Source organism: Engystomops pustulosus, chromosome 5, assembly GCF_040894005.1.
Source record: "Engystomops pustulosus chromosome 5, aEngPut4.maternal, whole genome shotgun sequence".
Taxonomy (NCBI): Eukaryota; Metazoa; Chordata; class Amphibia; order Anura; family Leptodactylidae; genus Engystomops; species Engystomops pustulosus.
Window position 1 is genome coordinate 71,168,122 of NC_092415.1, and position 20,230 is coordinate 71,188,351.

Here is a 20,230-nt window from a genome sequence, read left to right on the forward strand (position 1 = left end):
ATAAAGTTATCATAATGAAGCTGTCACTTCTATGGCTGGGATCTGTGCTTCTCCTCTCACTCTGCACTGCTCAAAAGAATGATGCAATCACTGTGTTGTGCCCAACGGGCATCAAATCAAATGATAGATTTTCTACAAATACTTACATCTGAAAACACAATTTGTCTTGCATCATCTAGTTCCGTGATAGGAAAAATAAAATTATAGCTTTTGGAAACTAGGCAATAAAACAAAATAAGAAGGGGCCGGTCTTTAATAGGACACTAGAGATAAGAGCAGAGAATGCTGACTAATAGCAGCCTCCAAATACTGGGAGTAAAATGGCAATGACACTAGTGTCACTTGCACCGAGGTTACCCTGAATAAGTAGTGGGCAAGTAAAAGTATTCTATGGGACATATTATATATTCACCTTAAGGACCAGCACTCCAGCGGTGTATTAGACTAGTGTATCCCGCCAGAGCAGTAGCGTAGTAGTACTACCACTACCACCACTACTACTACTACTACTACTACTTCTACTACTAGCCTCGGGCACCGCTGTGCAGAGTCCTTGCGGCCAGTGAGGGGCATCCTAGTGCCTCCTCGTTAAAGTACATTTCACGTGCGAGGCGAGGCTGACAGGCTTTCCTTTCACTTAGCGCGCCAAAACAAGGCCCGTCACATGACTAAGATATTCCCGCCTCCCGTGCTTCGCGTTTCACAGGAGCTGTGACGCAATCGCGTCCCGTATCTACGGCAGGCCACTGGTGACTAAGATCATCGTGGGCGAACGCGCAACATTAATTTTAGAACCGGTAAGTGTGTTTTGTCCTACAGGCTGGTAGCTGCCACCGAGTACAGGGGTGTAACCGGGCAGTTAGTGCTGTCACTCCGAGGCCTCTACTACAGGAGGCTGGCTTGTATTGACTCTACACACGACCGCTACTTGCTTAGGGCTTTTTGGGCCTCTATGCAGCCGTCGTTTTGTCCTGTACGGCTGCAAATAGTGTGGAGCTCCTGATTGGCCGAAGAGATGCTACTAGCTCACGCCCATTTACCGTCACCTCCGTCCTCAGTGGCACCGGGTCCCTGGCAATGCCCCCCTGATGCCACACCCGGACCATGCGTTTTATTTTATTCAGCTACTGCTTGTGTGACAGCACTGGGGAAGGACGTCATATCACTGGGGAGTGTATGAGAGGTCAACTAGCAACGCAATGAGATACACAAGATATTAACATATACAGACTGAGAGTATAAAACTGTGTATAGAAAACCTTGTATATAGGAGATGAACATACACAGCCCAAGAGTATATAACTGTGTGTATGTAAAGTCTTATATACTCTCAGGCTGTGTATGTTCATTATATACAGCAGTGTGTGTATATAACAAGATATATAACTCCTATATGCAGCCTAGGAATATATAACAGTACGCACAGTATATATATATATATATATCCCCTATATACAATCTATGAAGTTTTGCTCTTCAAAAAAAGTTCTATGTGGATTTGTGCTTCTCTTTGCTACAGATGGTGTAATCTAATCTAATAAAGGTCATATGACAGAAGGTCAGTTACTCGGTCACATGATCATCTATGGTGGCCATGGGCTTGAGCAGTGAGGAGCTCTGCCTGTCCCAATGGTAGCTTATACGACTGCACAAGCAGTCATCAGCAGGATCGAGCTGTCCGTGTGACAGCCTGATCATGTACTGTGCCAGGGGGCCTATATTATCCCTTGTCACAGTAACCCCAAGTACAGTGTTCATATTGAGTGTGATGGGGATGAGAGACCTGCAGGGAAGATGCAATTTGTATCTTCTTTGCATGTCTCTGTATAAAGATCAGTGATCCTATGGTATGTTACCATTGGATCAGTGTTATATGTAATCTGTATATAAGAAAAGCAGGGAACACATATATAATGTTGATAGTCTGACCTGGGTCCGGCGTTAGCCATATTCTGGTTTGGAAGGCCCTTTGGCCAGCTCAACCATGGTCTGGGGGGCCTGGGGCCGACGTCAGCCATAGTCTGGTCTGGGGGGCCTGGGGCCGGCGTCAGCCATAGTCTGGTCTGGGGGACCTGCGGCCGGCGTCAGCCATAGTCTGGTCTTGGGGGGCCGGCGTCAGCCGTAGTCTGGTCTGGGGGGCCTGCGGCCGGCGTCAGCCGTAGTCTGGTCTGGGGGGCCTGCGGCCGGCGTCAGCCGTAGTCTGGTCTGGGGGGCCTGCGGCCGGCGTCAGCCGTAGTCTGGTCTGGGGGGCCTGCGGCCGGCGTCAGCCGTAGTCTGGTCTGGGGGGCCTGCGGCCGGCGTCAGCCGTAGTCTGGTCTGGGGGGCCTGCGGCCGGCGTCAGCCGTAGTCTGATTAGGGTTGGGGGGCCTTGGGACGGCGTCAGCCGTAGTTTGATCTGGCCTGGGCCTTGCCTGGGGACGGCGTCAGCCATTGTCTGATCTGGGAATGGCATCGGCCATAGTTTGGCCTGGGGACGCCGTGGACTGGCCTCGGGACAAACCGAACATTTTTAATATGAGGGGAAAAAAATTGGTACACCGATTGCACACCTTAGATCAGATACTCATGAAAGCAAAAATATGGGAATATGAAACTTGCAGATGCCACGTATTTCTGTATCCGTATGTACACAAAGTGGTCTGTTATCCTTCTGTGTCCCATCCCCTTGAAGGGTCACATGGTATGTGAAAGGTTACATATCTTATTACATATCATGTGACCCTTCAAGGGATGGGCCGAGTTTTCTTTTTTAGGGTGATGGACCACTTTTGACAATTAATTACTGTTGACATATGAACCACAGATCTGTTGTTTGCGGCATGAGAACAAGACATACTTGTTTGCAGGTAGACTTAAAGGGAACCTGTCAACAGTAATAAAAGGGTTGTAGCACATTATCCCATATCAACAAGCTAATAAGGGGATAACAAGCTGATCTGTGAGAGTCTGACTGGAGGGAGCATCACTGATAACGAGGGGGCTTTCCTGTTGATAGGGGATAACTTGCAAACGCTCTATAACCACTTTAAATTGGGCAACCTTTACCTTATCAAGTAGATTTAAAGGACACCTGTCATCAGGTCTCTGTCACTGTTTCTGTCACCTCTACCTGTTGGAGCAGCTTGAATATGATAATGACTCATTGGACATTTCACAGGTCATTTGCATACAGCTTTAGGACCTCATTGCTTAAATTTACAGGCATGTAGAGGGACAATGAAGAGATAGAGGAAATGCTTTCTAATGGCAGTTTATGAAAATATATTCAGTTTAGGGGGTTAATTTAATGTATTTAAAGCTTCTACACAATGCATTGCCAGACAAGCACAAATTGTAGCTAGTTCACACTAGAATCCTGTCTGATTATTTTCCCTGGACTTTGGAAGAGATTTTTTAAAGGTAAACGGTAAGATTTCACATAAGAGGGAATTTTAGAATGGACACTTTATACCCTACCTGAGGGGACTAGCAGTTTAATAGAGTAAAACCTGGTGACTTATGATCATGCTGCTTTAAAATAAATATGCCTTTGTTATATTGTATCTTTAGGCTTTCATGGTTAACAGATGAGAATCTGTAGGCTAATACTGTCTTATGGGGGAGGGGGAATATCTGTGAGATGATTTGGCAATCTATGTGTAGCGCTGTGTAATCTGTGTGCGCTATATAAATAAAGGAATTATTATTTTATAAAAGGGAAGCTCCTTGGACTTTCATATACTGCCAAATAAGGCCGCCTTGTAGGCATGTGGAGACTTATAGACATTGACGCTCCACTAGGGAATTGTTGTAAAATATTCAAATTAGTTTTCCAAGATGAGTTAAAGGGGTATTCTCGTCTGTGCATTCACTTTGTTTCATTAAACTGCCAAATATAAACATTTCTTCAATTATGTATTATTAAAAAAAATTTCCTGTGTGAAGATAATTTTCCATAATTGTAGTGATATGTTCCGTTAGAAGCAAGACTGTGTCCTTGGCCACCTCTGCTGGGGTGATTGCACAGAGAAACAAAAGGTTTTTGTATATGAAATGTCCGGGAGTTACTGCAGGTCCCACAGCCGTCCTTTGGTAATAATCGCTGAATCCAGGAGCTCAGGCAGGACACAATAGTGCATGTCTGGCCATGGCTACCAAAATGTGAGATGGTCGTATCCGGGGAAGCTATCTTGTTTCTAAGGAACAACATGGCAACATTTATGAGAAATTATCTTCACATAGGAACTTTTTTTTTTAATAACATCCAATTGAAGAAATGTTTACATTTGGCAAATGAATTTAATCAAATGTGAACTCCCAGATAGGAATACCCCCTTAAGGAAAACAACGCCTCTTTTAGCTACCTTGTAAGGCAGCTCCCTTGACATCAAGACCTTGAGGGCAGCTCCCTTGTGATCATGTTTCACTGTTGGGTTTATTTGGAAGGTCTCCACACATATCACTTAGAATCAACATAAAAAGTTCAATATTCGTCTACCGTATATACTCGAGTATAAGCCGACCCGAGTATAAGCCGAGACCCCCAATTTCAACACAAAAAACTGGGAAAACCTATTGACTCGAGTATAAGCCGAGGGTGGGAAATGCATTGGTTACAGCCTCCCAGTATATAGTCTGCCAGCCCCTGTAGCATACAGCCTGCCCAACCCCTGTAGCATACAGCCTGCCCAGCCCCTGTAGTAGGAAAAAAATAACACTGTACTCATCTTTCCGACGTCCCCCATAGGTCCTCTTCTGTCTCAGACTGTCTCAGACAGAAGAGGACCTATGGGTGACGTCAGAAAGGTGAGTTTTGTCTTTATGTTTTTAGTTGACTTGAGTATAAGCCGAGTTAGGGTTTTTGAGCACAAATTTTGTGCTGAAAAACTAGGCTTATACTCGAGTATATAAGGTAATTAGAATAGAATAACTTTTATTATTGACATAGGGGAAATTAGTAGTGTCACAAGTTACGGCACATAAAAGCACAATTGAAAATACAGACATATAACACAAACAAATACACACACCTATAAATAAGATAAAAATCAAACACATTTATAAAAGAAACATTAAGCACAATAAAAACCTATCACTCAATACTTCCACATGAATTGGCTAGTCCTATCACTGGTTTAAAGAGAACCCGTCATGCAAAATAACCCCCCTAAACTAAATATATTTTCATAAACTGCCATTAGAGAGCATTGCCTCGATCCCCTCATTGTCCCTCTACATGCCTGTAAACCTAAGCAATGAGGTCCTAAAGCTGTATGCAAATGACCTGTGAAATGTCCAATGAAGCATTAGCATATTCAAGCTGTCCACTCTATTCATGAGTGGGAGGCACAGCCACACCCCCAGTGCATGACTGACAGCCTGTATAATGATGTGAGGCTGTATAATGATGTGCTTCCTGGTGCTGGTGGCCACACCCCCTGCAGCCTGTGTGTGTGTTTAGGAGAGATACAGCAGCTCCAGGCAGCCATGTTACAGCAGAACATGTCAGATTCATGTGTAGCTGCTGTCTGTGTCTCTCACCTGTATATTAGGAGGATGCATCATGTCAGCAGATGCAGCACACACTAGCAATGCTTTACTATACATTACACACAGACATGAGCAGGGGGAGGAGAGGGGAGGGGTAACAGGGGTGACATCACTGCCTCTGACCATCTGACCAGCCTCATTTACATGATAAAGAATAGATGATTTTACAATGAATAATGTATGAAATGACTAGATAAAGGCTGGGATGGGATCCTTGTGAGCTGCTCCAACAGGTAGAGGTGACAGGACTAGTGACACAGACCTGATGACAGGTGTCCTTTAAATTCTCTCTTATCCCTTCTATCACTGAAGGTGCTATGCTGCTCAATCAGACTTGTGTTCAAGGGATTGGATTTATTATTTAAAGGGCACCTACCACCACGAATCTACCTATAAAGGTAGATCGGGTGGTAGGTGGATGTATGGGACGTGAGGATAGCCCTTTTTAGAGCTAATCCTCACGTCCCCGCTAGCGTAGCATAAACTTTATTGCCCTAATATGTAAATTTAATTAAGCGGCTACTGGGGCGTGGAGTAGCCGGACACGAGGCTACACGGCGCGGCTACTCCACGCCCCAGTAGCCGCTTTCCCCGCCTACCCCGTGATCTTCGGCGCGCAGCTCCTGGCAGCTGCGCGCCCTCGTCCGAGAAGCCGGAGTTCTGCGCATACTGGGGCGTGGAGTAGCCGCGCCGTGTAGCCTCGTGTCCGGCTACTCCACGCCCCAGTAGCCGCTTAATTAAATTTACATATTAGGGCAATAAAGTTTATGCTACGCTAGCGGGGACGTGAGGATTAGCTCTGAAAAGGGCTATCCTCACGTCCCATACATCCACCTACCACCCGATCTACCTTTATAGGTAGATTCGTGGTGGTAGGTTCCCTTTAACCTTTACAGGACTCAGCCCTTTTTCGTTTTTGTGTTTGTTTATTACTTCCATCGTTCCAAATGCAATAACTTTTTTATTTTTAGGGTTACAGAGATGTATATGGGCTTGTTATCTGCGGGACAAATTTTTACTTTTTAGTGGCGTCATTTAATATTCCATGAAATGTACTACAAAGCTGGAAAAAAATTCCAAGTGCAGTGAAATTGAAGAAAAAAAACATATTTTTGGTGTTCACAGGGATATCAAATTTATATAGGTTTCATTAGGTTTTAAAAAATTGCATTTTTCCATTACGTCCCCCATGACGGCACCTGGAGGTTGCACCTTGACCTTTGGTAGGGACAGGAAGTTGCGAAAGATATAAGGCCCCTCCTCTGCCGCTGTTCCCCAGTGTATTCCTGTCCCTACCAAGGGTCAGGGTTGCGAGACCTCGTCTCTCCCCTTGGGGGGGGGGGGGGAGGAATGAAATTAGAAACCCCCCCAGGACGGGCCGCGAGCGGGGGCTGTACCTCCCTTCCTGGCTGGACGTCTTGCGGGACGCGTCCTGGCTCCCCTCCTCCTGCGGCCTGGAGCTGAAGCCGAGGGGAGCATGGGTCTCCGGACCCTGGATGAGGTGCCCCCCGGCTTCCGGGCGCTACCTCCCACAGCTACTGCCTCCTGTACGCCGGTGCGTACTGCGCGACGGCCGTGTATCGCCGGCCGATTCGCGCATGCGCAGTGCGCCCGACTTCCGGGTTGGGTCACGTGACTCTTAAAGAAGCCATCTGATTGGCTTAGAAGGTGGCGGGAAGTTTAAAAGTGCTTCCTGCTTTGTGTCAGCCTCTATACCACCAACGAGTTCACTACTGAAGCTGTGGAAAATATCCTTTACTATGGCGGACGACCTTGGTTCTTCCCCCATTGTCCCGGGTACCGTGAGTACAACCAAAAAACTTTACTTAAAAGGGATAAAAATTTGGTGTGCATTATTGTTTAGATTCTAATATAGTCTGTCTCCTTGTCCTAGGACGACTCTTCTAGACCTAAGGACAAGGAGAAGAAAGACAAGGACCCCAAAAAAAGGGAAATGTGTTACTAAATCAAAAAGATGTCTTTCCTGTAACATAAGATTATCAGATTTGTATCCAAAATCACTACGCTCTGAATGCCTAGCCAGGGCCCTACAACAGGAAAAGGAATCAATGTTAAATGAGCTTAAAGCGGCCATGCGGGAGGAATTCCAATCCTCTCTTATGATGTTTACCAATTTAAACCGACCGATACCGGGACTGGGCCCTGAGCCAAATCCCGAACCTGAACTGGTCCAGGATCCGGATTTATATCAAGAGCCAGCTCCTAAAAAACTTAGATCCCAGGACACTGATTCGGACTATGATAAATACTCTGCGGCTCCTACCTATTCTTGGAAGGACTCGCTTGATGATGTCTCCTCGGTGTCCGAGGATAAAGGAACCTCAAAATACCTTTTTTCTAATGAGGAACTGGATAACCTCCTTAAAGCTGTACGTAATACGCTTAACGTAGAAGAGGTGGTAGAGCCAAAATCCATCCAAGACGAATTGTTTGGAGGGTTAAAATCCAAAAGGAAAAGGGTTTTCCCCATAAATCAGACCCTAAAAGATATTGTCCAGGAGGAATGGAAGAATCCTGAGGGGCGGGCAAACATCACTAAAGAGTTCAGGAACAGGTTACTCTTTGACCCCAAAGAGACAGAAACCTGGGACAGCCCCCCCAAGGTAGACATCCAAGTGTCTAAGGTGGTGAAAAAAACGGACCTGCCATTTGAGGACTCTTCCCAACTAAGAGACCCCATGGACAGAAAGGCTGATGCCCTACTCCGTAGAGTTTGGGAATCTTCCATGCTCGGCCTCAAGTCTAACATAGCTGCTACCTCGGTAGCAAGAACTCTGTTCTTTTGGTTAGGAGAATTGGAAGACCACCTTAAAACAGATGCGGACAAGGATCTCCTTCTACAAACAATACCGCTGCTGCGTTCAGCGACAGGCTTTCTTGCTGATGCTTCAGCTGAAAACATCAGACTGTCAGCAAAAGAAGGGGCTCTATCTAATTCAGTCCGTAGGGCTATTTGGCTTAGACAGTGGGGAGGGGATGTAAAATCCAAGACAAAGCTCTGCAACATCCCATTCACAGGAGACTTCATGTTCGGCGCTGAACTGGATACTCTTCTGGAAAAAGCCTCTGATAAAAAGAAAGGTTTTCCGGAAATTAAGAAACCCCAGAAAAACTATTCCTTTCGGAATCCCAAGGATTCTAAAGACTCCAGAGGCAGAGGAAAACAGGGCCGCTGGTCCTTCAACAAAGGTGGAAGAGGCCGAGGATATCTATTCTCCAACCTTCCACATCAATCAAAAAAACAGTGACTACCAGGTAGGGGGGCGTCTTCTTTTCTTTTTCCACAGATGGGAAACGATCACATCAAACAAGTGGATCCTGAGTATCATCAAATCAGGTTACCAGATAGAATTCAGCTCCCCTCCACAACAAAAATTTCTTGTCTCCAACCTAACATCTCGGAGAATGACAATACAGCTATGGAAGAATCTTCAAGAATTGTTAACAATGAAGGTAATTGTTACAGTTCCCAAAGAAGAAGAAAAGAAGGGCTTCTACTCCCCCTTATTTCTTGTGAAAAAGCCAAATGGGACCCTTCGACTTATTATAAACCTCAGGCGGCTAAACAAGAACATAAAATACAAATATTTCAAGATGGAATCAGTAAGGACAGCCACCCCACTAATTCCTCCAGGCGCACAAATGTGCACTATCGACCTAAAGGACGCCTACTATCATGTCCCCATACACAAGAATCATCAGAAATTCCTAAGATTCGCAGTGGAATCACCTCAAGGGAAGGTCTGCCACTTCCAATTCAGAGCCCTGCCCTTTGGAATTTCATCAGCCCCCAGGACCTTCACAAAGGTCATGGCAGAAGTGACGGCATTTTTGAGGAAAGAAGGAATCTCAATTATTCCATATCTGGACGACCTCCTCATAGTGGCAGACTCGACCCCGACTCTTCTCAATCACAGAGATCGGACGATACGAACCCTGCAGAATCTGGGCTGGATTATAAATTTCCAAAAGTCCCATCTAGACCCCCAGAGGGAGACAAGATTTTTAGGAGTAATGTTAGATTCCAGACGCCAAACTTCTTTTCTTCCACAAGACAAGAGAGAATCCCTTACCTCCTTCATAGACAAATTCCAGAGGAAAAAATCATGCAGCGTCCGTTCAGCCATGAGACTGCTAGGTCACTTAACAGCTTGCATAAACTGTGTATCATGGAGCCAGTTCCATGTAAGAACACTACAGGCGTGGACACTAAAAATTTGGGACAAGAACCTGGATCATTTAGACTTCAAGAAGGTCATTCCCCTGGAAGTCAAAAATTCTCTAAACTGGTGGAAATACCAACAGCATCTAGAAAAGGGAATACCATGGAATCCAACTCCAGTCCTGATCATCCAAACAGACGCCAGTTCCTCAGGATGGGGAGCTGTTCTTCCAGACCGTTACCTTCAGGGGTCATGGTCCCCTTGGATGAGAAGACAATCCTCAAACCTAAGGGAATTATCGGCAGTATGGGAAACACTAAAAAGGCTTCCCAGAACCCAGGTAAAGAATATCAGGATCCTCTCAGACAATGTGACCACTGTGGCCTATCTACGTCGTCAAGGGGGCACAAGATCCTCGGACCTGATGGAGGTCACCAAGAAGATCTTCTCCTGGGCAGAAAATCACCTAGATTCCTTAACAGCGGTATTCCTAAAAGGGTCAGAGAATCAGTCAGCGGACTTCTTGAGCAGAGAAAAGATGGACCCACACGAATGGTCCCTGAACAGGGAAGTTTTTCTTTCTCTAACCCAGAAATGGGGCTCTCCATTGGTAGATCTGTTTGCCTCAAAAAAGAATACTCAAACAGAGGTATTTTTTTCCATCTCACCCAAGGACAACCCTATGGGACTGGATGCCCTAAGCCAATCATGGGGGACAAATCTAGCATATGCTTTTCCTCCATTTCCCCTAATCTCCAGAACCTTACAAAAAATTCTATCGAGTCGGACAACAGTGATCCTAGTAGCACCATTCTGGCCGAAGAAACCTTGGTTCCCACTTCTCTTGAAACTAGCAATCTCAGGACCCATCTTCCTTCCCTACAGAAGGGACCTGCTACACCAGGGCCCTCTTCTTTACCCAGACCCGAAGTTTCTGAACCTAGCGGCCTGGCTCCTGAAAGGGAATTGCTCCTAGCTAAGGGAATTTCTCACCAGGTCATACAGACCCTAATAGCAAGCAGGAAACCAATCACCAACAAAATATACTACAAGATCTGGAAAAAGTATATATCCTGGTGCGGGGACCTTTCCCCGATTCCGGGCAAACCGGATATCATTAAAATTCTGGATTTTTTACAGGATGGGTTTTCTAAAGGATTAAGACCTAACACCCTTAAGGTCCAAATTTCGGCCTTAAGCGCCTGTTTTGACTTCCCATTAGCAGAGCACAAGTGGGTGAAGATGTTCATGAAAGCAGTCTTAAGACTGCGACCTACAATCCGATCAGAGATACCAAAATGGAACTTATCACTAGTCCTAGACTCCCTTATGAAGCCTCCGTTCGAACCACTCTCGGAATGCAGCCTGAAAGACCTATCTCTCAAAACCTCCTTCCTTGTGGCCATAACATCCGCCAGGAGAATTGGAGAACTGCAGGCCCTATCCTCCAAGGAACCCTTCCTGATCATCTCGGAAGACAAGATAGTACTAAAATTAGATACGTCTTTCCTCCCAAAAGTAGTCTCAGACTTCCATAGAAGTCAGGAAATCGTTTTACCATCTTTCTGTAACAACCCAAAGAATGAGAAGGAAGCACTCTGGCATACCCTTGATGTCAGAAGAGCTGTCATAATCTATCTAGACAGAACCAAATCTTTCAGAAAGTGCAGAAACCTCTTTATTCAGTTTGGGGGAAAAAATAAAGGAGAGAAATCATCAAGTTCCACCATTGCTAGGTGGATAAAACAAACCATCTCTAAATCCTACCAGCTACAAGATGTGAGTCTCTCAAAAAACATAACAGCCCACTCTACCAGAGCTATGGCTACTTCCTGGGCAGAGAAACGGGGAGCATCCATCTCCCAGATCTGCAAGGCAGCTACGTGGTCAAGTACATCGACATTCCCAAAACATTACCGCCTGGATCTACCTTCTAGCCATGATTTGAGTTTTGGACGGAAAGTTCTCCAGGCTGTGGTCCCTCCCTAATCTATTTATCTGGTAAGTCTCCAGGTGCCGTCATGGGGGACGTAATGGAAAAAGTGAATTAGTCTCACCGGTAATTCTGTTTCCATAAGTCCACCATGACGGCTATATTTACCCTGCCCTGTGTTATTAATGATGTCTGGCTAATATCTTCTAGCTCTCTACTGGAGCCCCGGTGGTTATTTGGAAGACACTGGGGAACAGCGGCAGAGGAGGGGCCTTATATCTTTCGCAACTTCCTGTCCCTACCAAAGGTCAAGGTGCAACCTCCAGGTGCCGTCATGGTGGACTTATGGAAACAGAATTACCGGTGAGACTAATTCACTTTTTTTTGTACATAAAAAAAATTTTACATTTTGCCAAATTCTGAGGCCAATAACTTTTTCACACCTGTGAAATGTGTAAATTTTTGTGGTATGTGCTGGTGTATTAACTTATATTTTTTTTATATTCTTTGTTTGTTTAAATAGTTTTTACCATTATTTCAGACCCTCTTTAACCCTGCAGGGTCTCATTGCCAATACTACTGTATTGCAGTATACAGCAATATTACTGGTGATCTTTAATACCCTGCTTTCTGCTGGCTATATTAGATCATTACACATGGCAAGCCCACAAGTCTCATTGAGACTGTAGGCTGCCATGGCAACTGATCGCCACCCTCCGCTGAGGCCAGCACCGTTCGCGGCAGTAACAGGCGGGTGTCAGCTGTATTACACAGCCATCACCTCTCTGTCTATGGAGAGAGCTCAGCCCATAAGCTCTCTCCATACACATTCCTGCAGCATCGGGACATTCTAGTACATCCTGGTGCGCGTAGGGGTTAAAATGGAGTCTAGTTTAGTCAGTATTCTGGAACGCAAAACAGTCTCCCAATTGTCCATTGGTGCACCCACAATAGAACTTGCTTTCTTAACCGTTTTTTAAAAATTTGTTGCTGTCTGCTATGCTCACGTTATTACCCCAGCACACTATTGCATAGTAAAGTGCACTCGCTACTACCAACTGATAGAAAGCAATTAGCATCCTATGCTGCACGCCAAAAGACCTCACTGATCTAAGGAAGAAAAGCCTTCCAGACGCCTTCTTATATAACTTAATATGCCAAGACAATTTCTTATTCAGATACACTCCCAAGTATTTATAGCTAGAGACTGCTCTACTTGAACTTCCCTAATCTGCAATAGCTCTTGTCTCATATCCGGAGCCCTTACCATTTTTTTTTGTTTTTGTTTTAATTTAATCCATTCGCTCCACACCAGGTTACAAATGCGTCCACAGTTGACCTATACTCATTAGATTCACCCTGCTTTATACACCCAATAATTGCAGTATTCTCACCGAATACTTTTGCATAAAACACTCACTTCTTTTTAAAATCTGTGGTGTAAATGGTGAACAAAAAGGGAGTCAATACTGTCCTCTGTGGAGCTCCAATATTATTCACAGCCACTTCAGATGTAATATTACCAATTTGCACTCTTTGTGGTCTTGATGTCAGATAATCAAAAATCCACTTTATTAAATTAGATCCCAACAACATTCTCCACAATTTGTGGCATAAGTGCTCCGGAATTATTCTGTTAAATGCACTTCAGAAGTCGAACAATATCCTGATCATCGATCCTGGTTCTTCCAGGTGACAAAAGACCGTGTGAAGCAGGTGTAGAAGAACATCATCCACCCGCAGACTAGGTTGGTAAGCAAATTGATGGGGATTAAGATACAATAAAGCAAAGCACAAATATTGAACCTCAGATGACCTATATTAGGTTATTGTCTCTTATATTAGTTGAGAGCAGCAAAATGGAGTACATTTAACCCCTTTCCGACATGTGACGTAACAGTGCGTCACATGTCGGGTTCTGGAGCATGGAGAGGGCTCGCGGGTCGAGCCCTCTCCATAGCCAGTAAGTCTTTGCTGCATATTGCGGGTGTTTTCCTGCAGACCTATGCCGGCGGCGCATGGGCGCCGCCATCTTTCTGAGGATCATCGCTTCCCGTGACGTCATCGGGGAGCGGCGATCTGTCACCATGGTAGCTTCGGGTCTCACGAAAACCCGAAGCTACTTTGGGTTAACACATTCATTACAATGTGCTATCAGCACATTGTAATGTATGAGTAGTAAAATACACATATACTGCCATACTGTAGTATATGGCAGTATATGATAGGATCGTACAGACACCCTAGGGTTAAAGTACCCTAAGGAGTCTGGAAAATAGTAAAAAAAAAAAAAAAAAAATTATAATAAAAAAACCCTAAAAATTCAAATCACCCCCCTTTCCCTAGAACTGATATAAATATAAATAAACAGTAAAAATAATAAACACATTAGGTATTTCCGCGTCCGAAAATACCCGATCTATCAAAATATGATAACGGTTTTTCACTGCGTTTAACCCTGTAACGGAAAATCGCGCCCAAAGTCGAAAATGGCACTTTTTTGCCACTTAAAAAAATAAAAAGTGATCAAAAGGTCGTACAGTCCTAAAAATGATAACATTGTAAACGTCATCAAAATCCGCAAAAAAACTGCACCACCCACAGCTCCATACACCAAAGTATGAAAAAAGTTATTAGCGCCAGAAGATGGCAAAATCCCCCCAAAAAATTTTGTACAGGAGGTTTTAATTTTTTTTTAAATGTATGAAAACATTATAAAACCTATACAAATTTGGTATCCCCGTAATCGTACCAACCCAAAGAATAAAGTAGACATGTCATTTGGGGCGCACAGTGAAATCCGTAAAATCCAAGCCCACAAGAATGCGGCACAAATGCGTTTTTTTTACCAATTTCACTGCATTTGGAATTTTTTTCCCGCTTCCCAGTACACGGCATGGAATATTAAATACCACCATTTTGAAGTGTAATTTGTTACGCAGAAAATAAGCCATCACACAGCTCTGTGCATGGAAAAATAAAAAAGTTACAGATTTTTGAATGTGGGGAGTGAAAAATGAAAACGCAAAAACCAAAAAGGGCTGCGGCGGGAAGGGGTTAAAACTAAATTTTATTCATAAACATTTAAAATAGTAAATAAACACCCACACACACTTAGTGAGCTCAACAGCCTTAGATGCACCAATGGATTAAACGCAGTGCTAGGTTTATAATGGGTTAAATATACTTTTCACTATACATAACCAAAGCCACCGTATCATGAATGCATGAAAAAGGGTGGATCTTACCGGATTATTCCGTCATAGTGAAATTCATTCCCACTTGTCATAGTGAAATTCATTCCCATTTGTGGTGGATAGGAGGACCATTGGTTCGGTGATCCACTGTTTTGGAGGGTTCGGGCAGATGCAAATGTAAAGCCCTATCCCCCTTAATATACCTCCCTTCCCTGACGCTTTTCAACATCTCCTGTATCATCAGAGGGAATCACAGGGAGTGCTCTGCAGGGAATTCAAAGTACAAACAAAGGGATCAGAATCAATATAACAGTTTATATATAGAAACGAGTCATGGAGCTTTAGCCCTATTCCTTACTGGTTTAGGGTAATCTCAGGGGATGGAGTGCCATTACACCAAACGGCTTAGCTGTGAAGCTGGTCTATCGCATGCCTGGTGGTGTGGCGTGTGACGCTAACTCACCATGTGCAGGCTTTCTTATATCCCACTTACCCCGCCCTCGGAGTGTGACGTGTAACGCCGTGGTCATGGCACCCCAACGCTTGCTTTGTCTTCGTCAGGGCCCGCCGATCACGTGACTGGGTGTATGTCACGACTTCCGGTGTAGTACGGTGTGGGAAGTGTACGCTGTCATAGTGACAAGTTGATGCGCACTTCTCCCCTGTATGTGGTGTGAGATGCGTGCAAAACATTTGTAAATAATACAGCAGAAGTCTTCTCTACAGAGATTGAAGAGGACGCAGCGACTTACATCGGACCCTCGTCTATGGCAAGTCAGAACATTGTGAAGGAGTCTACATAACTTGATTAAGTCTTCTTTTTCCCACTTAGTTAAATTGAGATGGGGGGGACTAATGTTTTGGTTGTTTGTACTCCTATGAAAGTAGGGGTAATTTCTACCTGAGTATTTTTCTTCTTCTATTCTTTTCTTTTTATGGTGGGGGAGTGGATGTCAACGAGAACAAAGGAATGCATCTACAGATGTCCCAAAGTTGCAGAGATATCCTTATGTATCCATAAAGTGCATATATAGATTACAAAAAACAGGCATATTGTAGCTGTAAATTCAAGCCCTTGGGGGTGTATCCACCTTGCCCCTCTTTGGAGGACCCTCCTATCCCAATCTCCTCCTCTTACGGGATAGGGGACTAGATCGATTCCCATGAATTTCAGGACTGATGGTGTGCCTCCATGGGCCAAGTGCACATGACGGGCAATTGGAGTGTCCCTTTCATTCACTATGTCCCCTAGGTGGTCTCCTATTCTCCTCCGGAATTCCCGAATTGTTTTCCCTACATATTCCATGCCACATATACACGTTGCTTTGTATATTACTCCCATGGATTTACAGTTAATGAAATTTTATTCCCATGGAACGTTTTTCCTGTTGTGACGTATGGGCAGGCTACACATCCGCTACACGCTTCTCCATGTAGTAGTGTGTGTCTGGGTCTACTATGTGTGTGTTGATAGGCTGTTTTAAGGCTGGTGTCGGAATAACCTCTCTCTTTAAATCTGGTTCTTAGATCATCTGCACATTTCTTACAATCCCTATCATCACTGCAATTTCTCCTCATGCGTAGATATTGGCCCTTCGGTATACCTCTCCGCAGGGTCAGTGGGTGGTAACTATTAGAGATGAGCGAACATACTCGTCCGAGCTTGATGCTCGTTCGAGCATTAGCGTACTCGAAACTGCTCGTTGCTCGGACGAATACTTCGCCCGCTCGAGAAAATGGCATCTCCCGCCGTTTTGATTTTTGGCGGCCAGAAACGGAGCCAATCACAAGCCAGGAGACTCTGCACTCCACCCAGCATGACGTGGTACCCTTACACGTCGATAGCAGTGGTTGGCTGCCCAGATCAGGTGACCCTGGAATAGACTAGCCCCTGCCCGCGCTGCTCGGATCATTCTCTGTCTGGATGCCGCTAGGGACAGAGCTGCTGCTGGTCAGGGAAAGCGTTAGGCTGTTCTATTAGAATAGTGTTAGGCAGGAGTGATTCTACAAGAACCCAACAGTCCTTCTTAGGGCTACAATAACGTTATACATTTTTTTTTTTTTAATTTGCTTGTGGCTGGGCTTGCTGGCACTAGTAGTGCAGCTAGTACCATATTGTGAGGAATTTGCAGGGGGACCTGCTACCGTTGTGTTTAGCTCTTAGTGACACACATATCTACCTCAAACACCAAAGTGGGACAATTTATTAGGGGTTTGATTAGAATTAGGCAGAGTCTGCTGATTTATTTATTTTTTTTTACCTTTATTTCATTTTATAGCTCAAACTCTTCTTGCAAAGCAGTGTGCTTTCAGTGTCGGCTACAAAATAGCCATAGGAGAACCCCAACGGCTTACTTAGGCCTACAATAGCGTTATATTTTCCTTTTTTTGGTTTGCTTGTGGCTGGGCTTGCTGGCATTAGTAGTGCAGCTAGTACCATATTGTGAGGAATTTGCTGGGAGACCTGCGACCGTTGTGTTTAGCTCTTAGTGACACGCATATCCACCTCAAACACCGAAGTGGGACAATTTATTAGGGGTTTGATTAGAATTAGGCAGAGTCTGCTGATTTATTTATTTTTTTTTTACCTTTATTTCATTTTATAGCTCAAACTCATCTTGCAAAGCACAAAATCCAGTTGTGTGCTGTCAGTGTAGGTTAGAAACTAGCCATAGCAATAGGATAGCATCGTTTTGGTTAAAAAAAAAAAAAAAATTAAAGTTTACACTTTAATTTGGAAAATGTTTAACCCGAGGGCTAGGGGTAGAGGACGAGGGCGTGGACGTGGGCGTCCAACTACTGCAGGGGTCAGAGGCCGTGGTCCTGGGCGAGGTGAGACACCACCTGCTGATGAGGGAGCAGGGGAACGCCGCAGAGCTACACTCCCTAGGTTCATCATGTCTCAAGTTACTGGGACTCGTGGTAGAGCACTGTTGAGGCCAGAACAGTGCGAAGAGGTGATGTCGTGGATTGCGGACAATGCTTCTAGCCATTTGTCCACCAGTCAGTCTTCCACGCAGTCCACCCATGTCACCGAAATCAGCACTCCTCCGGCTCCTCCACCTCAGCCTCCTTCCCCCCAGTCTGCCCCCTCCCAGCAAAATTTGGCATTTGAAGCGGCATACTCTGAGGAACTGTTTTCTGGACCCTTCCCACAGTCACAAACCACTTGTCCGGTTGCTGCTGAGCAATTTTCCGATGCCCAGGTTTTCCACCAGTTGCAGTCTGTGGGTGATGATGACATTATTGACGTAGTGGAAGAAGTGTGTAAAGAGGTGTCGGACGATGAGGAGACACGGTTGTCAGACAGTGGTGAAGTTGTTGTCAGGGCAGGAAGTCCGAGGGGGGAGCAGACTGAGGGATCGGAGGATGATGAGGTGACAGACCCAAGCTGGGTTGATAGGCCGGGTGAACACAGTGCTTCTGAGACGGAGGCGAGTCCTATAGCAGAACAGGTTGGAAGAGGCAGTGGTGGGGCCAGACGGAGAGGCAGGGCCAGAGCTGGTGCATCAGCGCCAAATGTTGCCCGTAGTCAAGCTCCCATGGCGAGGGCTAGATTTTCAGAAGTCTGGAGGTTCTTTAAAGAAACACCGGATGACCGACGGACTGTGGCTTGCAACCTTTGCCAAACCAGGATCAGCAGGGGTTCCACCACTACTAGCGTAACTACCACCAGTATGCGCAGGCATATGAATGCTAAACACCCCACTCAATGGCACCAAGCCCGTTCACCTCCGGCCGGGCACACCACTGCTCCTTCCCCTGTGTCATCTGCTAGTCAGCCCCCTGCCCAGTACCACGGCCCAAACACCTCCCGTGCGAAAACCCCATCTTCGCCTCCACGATCCTCCACAGCATCCACCAGCGTTCAGCTCTCCATACCCCAGACGCTGGAGCGCAAAAGGAAGTATAGCGCAACCCACCCACACGCCCAAGCCCTCAATGTCCACATCTCCAAGTTGCTTAGCCTGGAGATGCTGCCCTATAGGCTGGTAGAGACCGAGGCCTTTCGAAACCTCATGGCGGCGGCCGCCCCTCGGTATTCGGTCCCCAGCCGCCACTACTTTTCCTGATGTGCCGTCCCAGCCCTGCACAAGCACGTGTCAGAGAACATCATCCGTGCCCTGACCAACGCAGTTTCTGACAAGGTCCACCTGACCACGGACACGTGGACGAGTGCTGCCGGGCAGGGCCACTATATATCGCTGACGGCACATTGGGTTAACTTGGTGGAGGCTGGGACCGAGTCTGACCCTGGGGCTGCTAATATACTGCCAACGCCGAGGATTGCGGGGCCTACCTCGGTCCAGGTCTCAAAGGCCTACTATGCCTCCTCCTCCTCCCACCCCTCCTCCTCCTCCGAATTACCATCCGTGGGCATGGCGCCATCAGTCGGTAGCTCTAGGCACAGCAGCAGCGCCATTGCTAAGCGACAGCAGGCAGTGCTCAAACTGCTGAGCCTAGGCGATAAAAGGCACACCGCCCAAGAGCTATTACAGGGCATCACGGCGCAGACTGATCTGTGGCTGGCACCGCTGAACCTGAAGCCAGGCATGGTTGTGTGTGACAACGGCCATAACCTGGTGGCGGCTCTGCAACTCGGCAGACTGACACATGTGCCATGCCTGGCCCATGTGTTAAATCTCATAGTTCAGCGTTTCCTCAAGACATACCCCAATCTGTCTGATTTGCTCACAAAGGTGCGCCGCATCTTTGCGCATTTCAGGAAGTCCAGCACAGATGCTGCCACTCTCAGGGCAGCGCAGCGCCGCCTCCAACTGCCCGCTCACCGACTGTTGTGCGACGTGCCCACGAGGTGGAATTCAACACTAACCATGTTATCCAGAGTTTACCAGCAGCGCAGAGTGATTGTAGACTGCCAGATGTCAACTTCCACCAGAACTGGTAGTCAGGTCAGTCAGCTTCCTCAAGTCTACAATGAGGAGTGGACGTGGATGTCTGATATCTGTCAGGTGCTGAGTAACTTTGAGGAGTCAACACAGATGGTCAGTGGCGATGCCGCCATCATCAGCCTCACCATCCCGCTGCTTGGCCTGTTGAAAAACTCTCTGGTCAGCATGAAGTCGGAAGCTTTGCGCTCGTCACAAGAGACGGGGGAAGAAGATTCCCTTGTTGATAGCCAAAGCACCCTTAGGTCTGTTTCTCAGCGCATATTGGAGGAGGATGAGGAGGAAGAGGAGGAGAATGTTGGCGAGACAGAATAGGGGACCATTGTTCAGTCCTTCACTGTTTAGCGTGTATGGGCAGAAGAAGAGGAGTTGGAGGAGGAGGAAATGGGCAGTCAGGCCAGTGAGGGGAGTGAATTTTTGCGCGTTGGGACTCGCATATGGCAGATTTCATGCTAGGCTGCCTATCCCGTGACCCTC

The 20,230-nt window shown here is 46.0% G+C and overlaps 1 protein-coding gene across 1 annotated transcript in view; it reads left to right on the forward strand.

The window, feature by feature from the left end:
• The first annotated feature begins 592 nt into the window (after positions 1-592).
• The window catches only part of ZNF407 (zinc finger protein 407), a 426,210-nt gene continuing 406,572 nt past the window's right edge, over positions 593-20,230 (forward strand). Inside the window, exon 1 of the mRNA XM_072152346.1 lies at positions 593-797. The gene's annotated coding sequence lies outside the window, so the exon portion shown is untranslated. The remainder of the gene's footprint in view (positions 798-20,230) is intronic.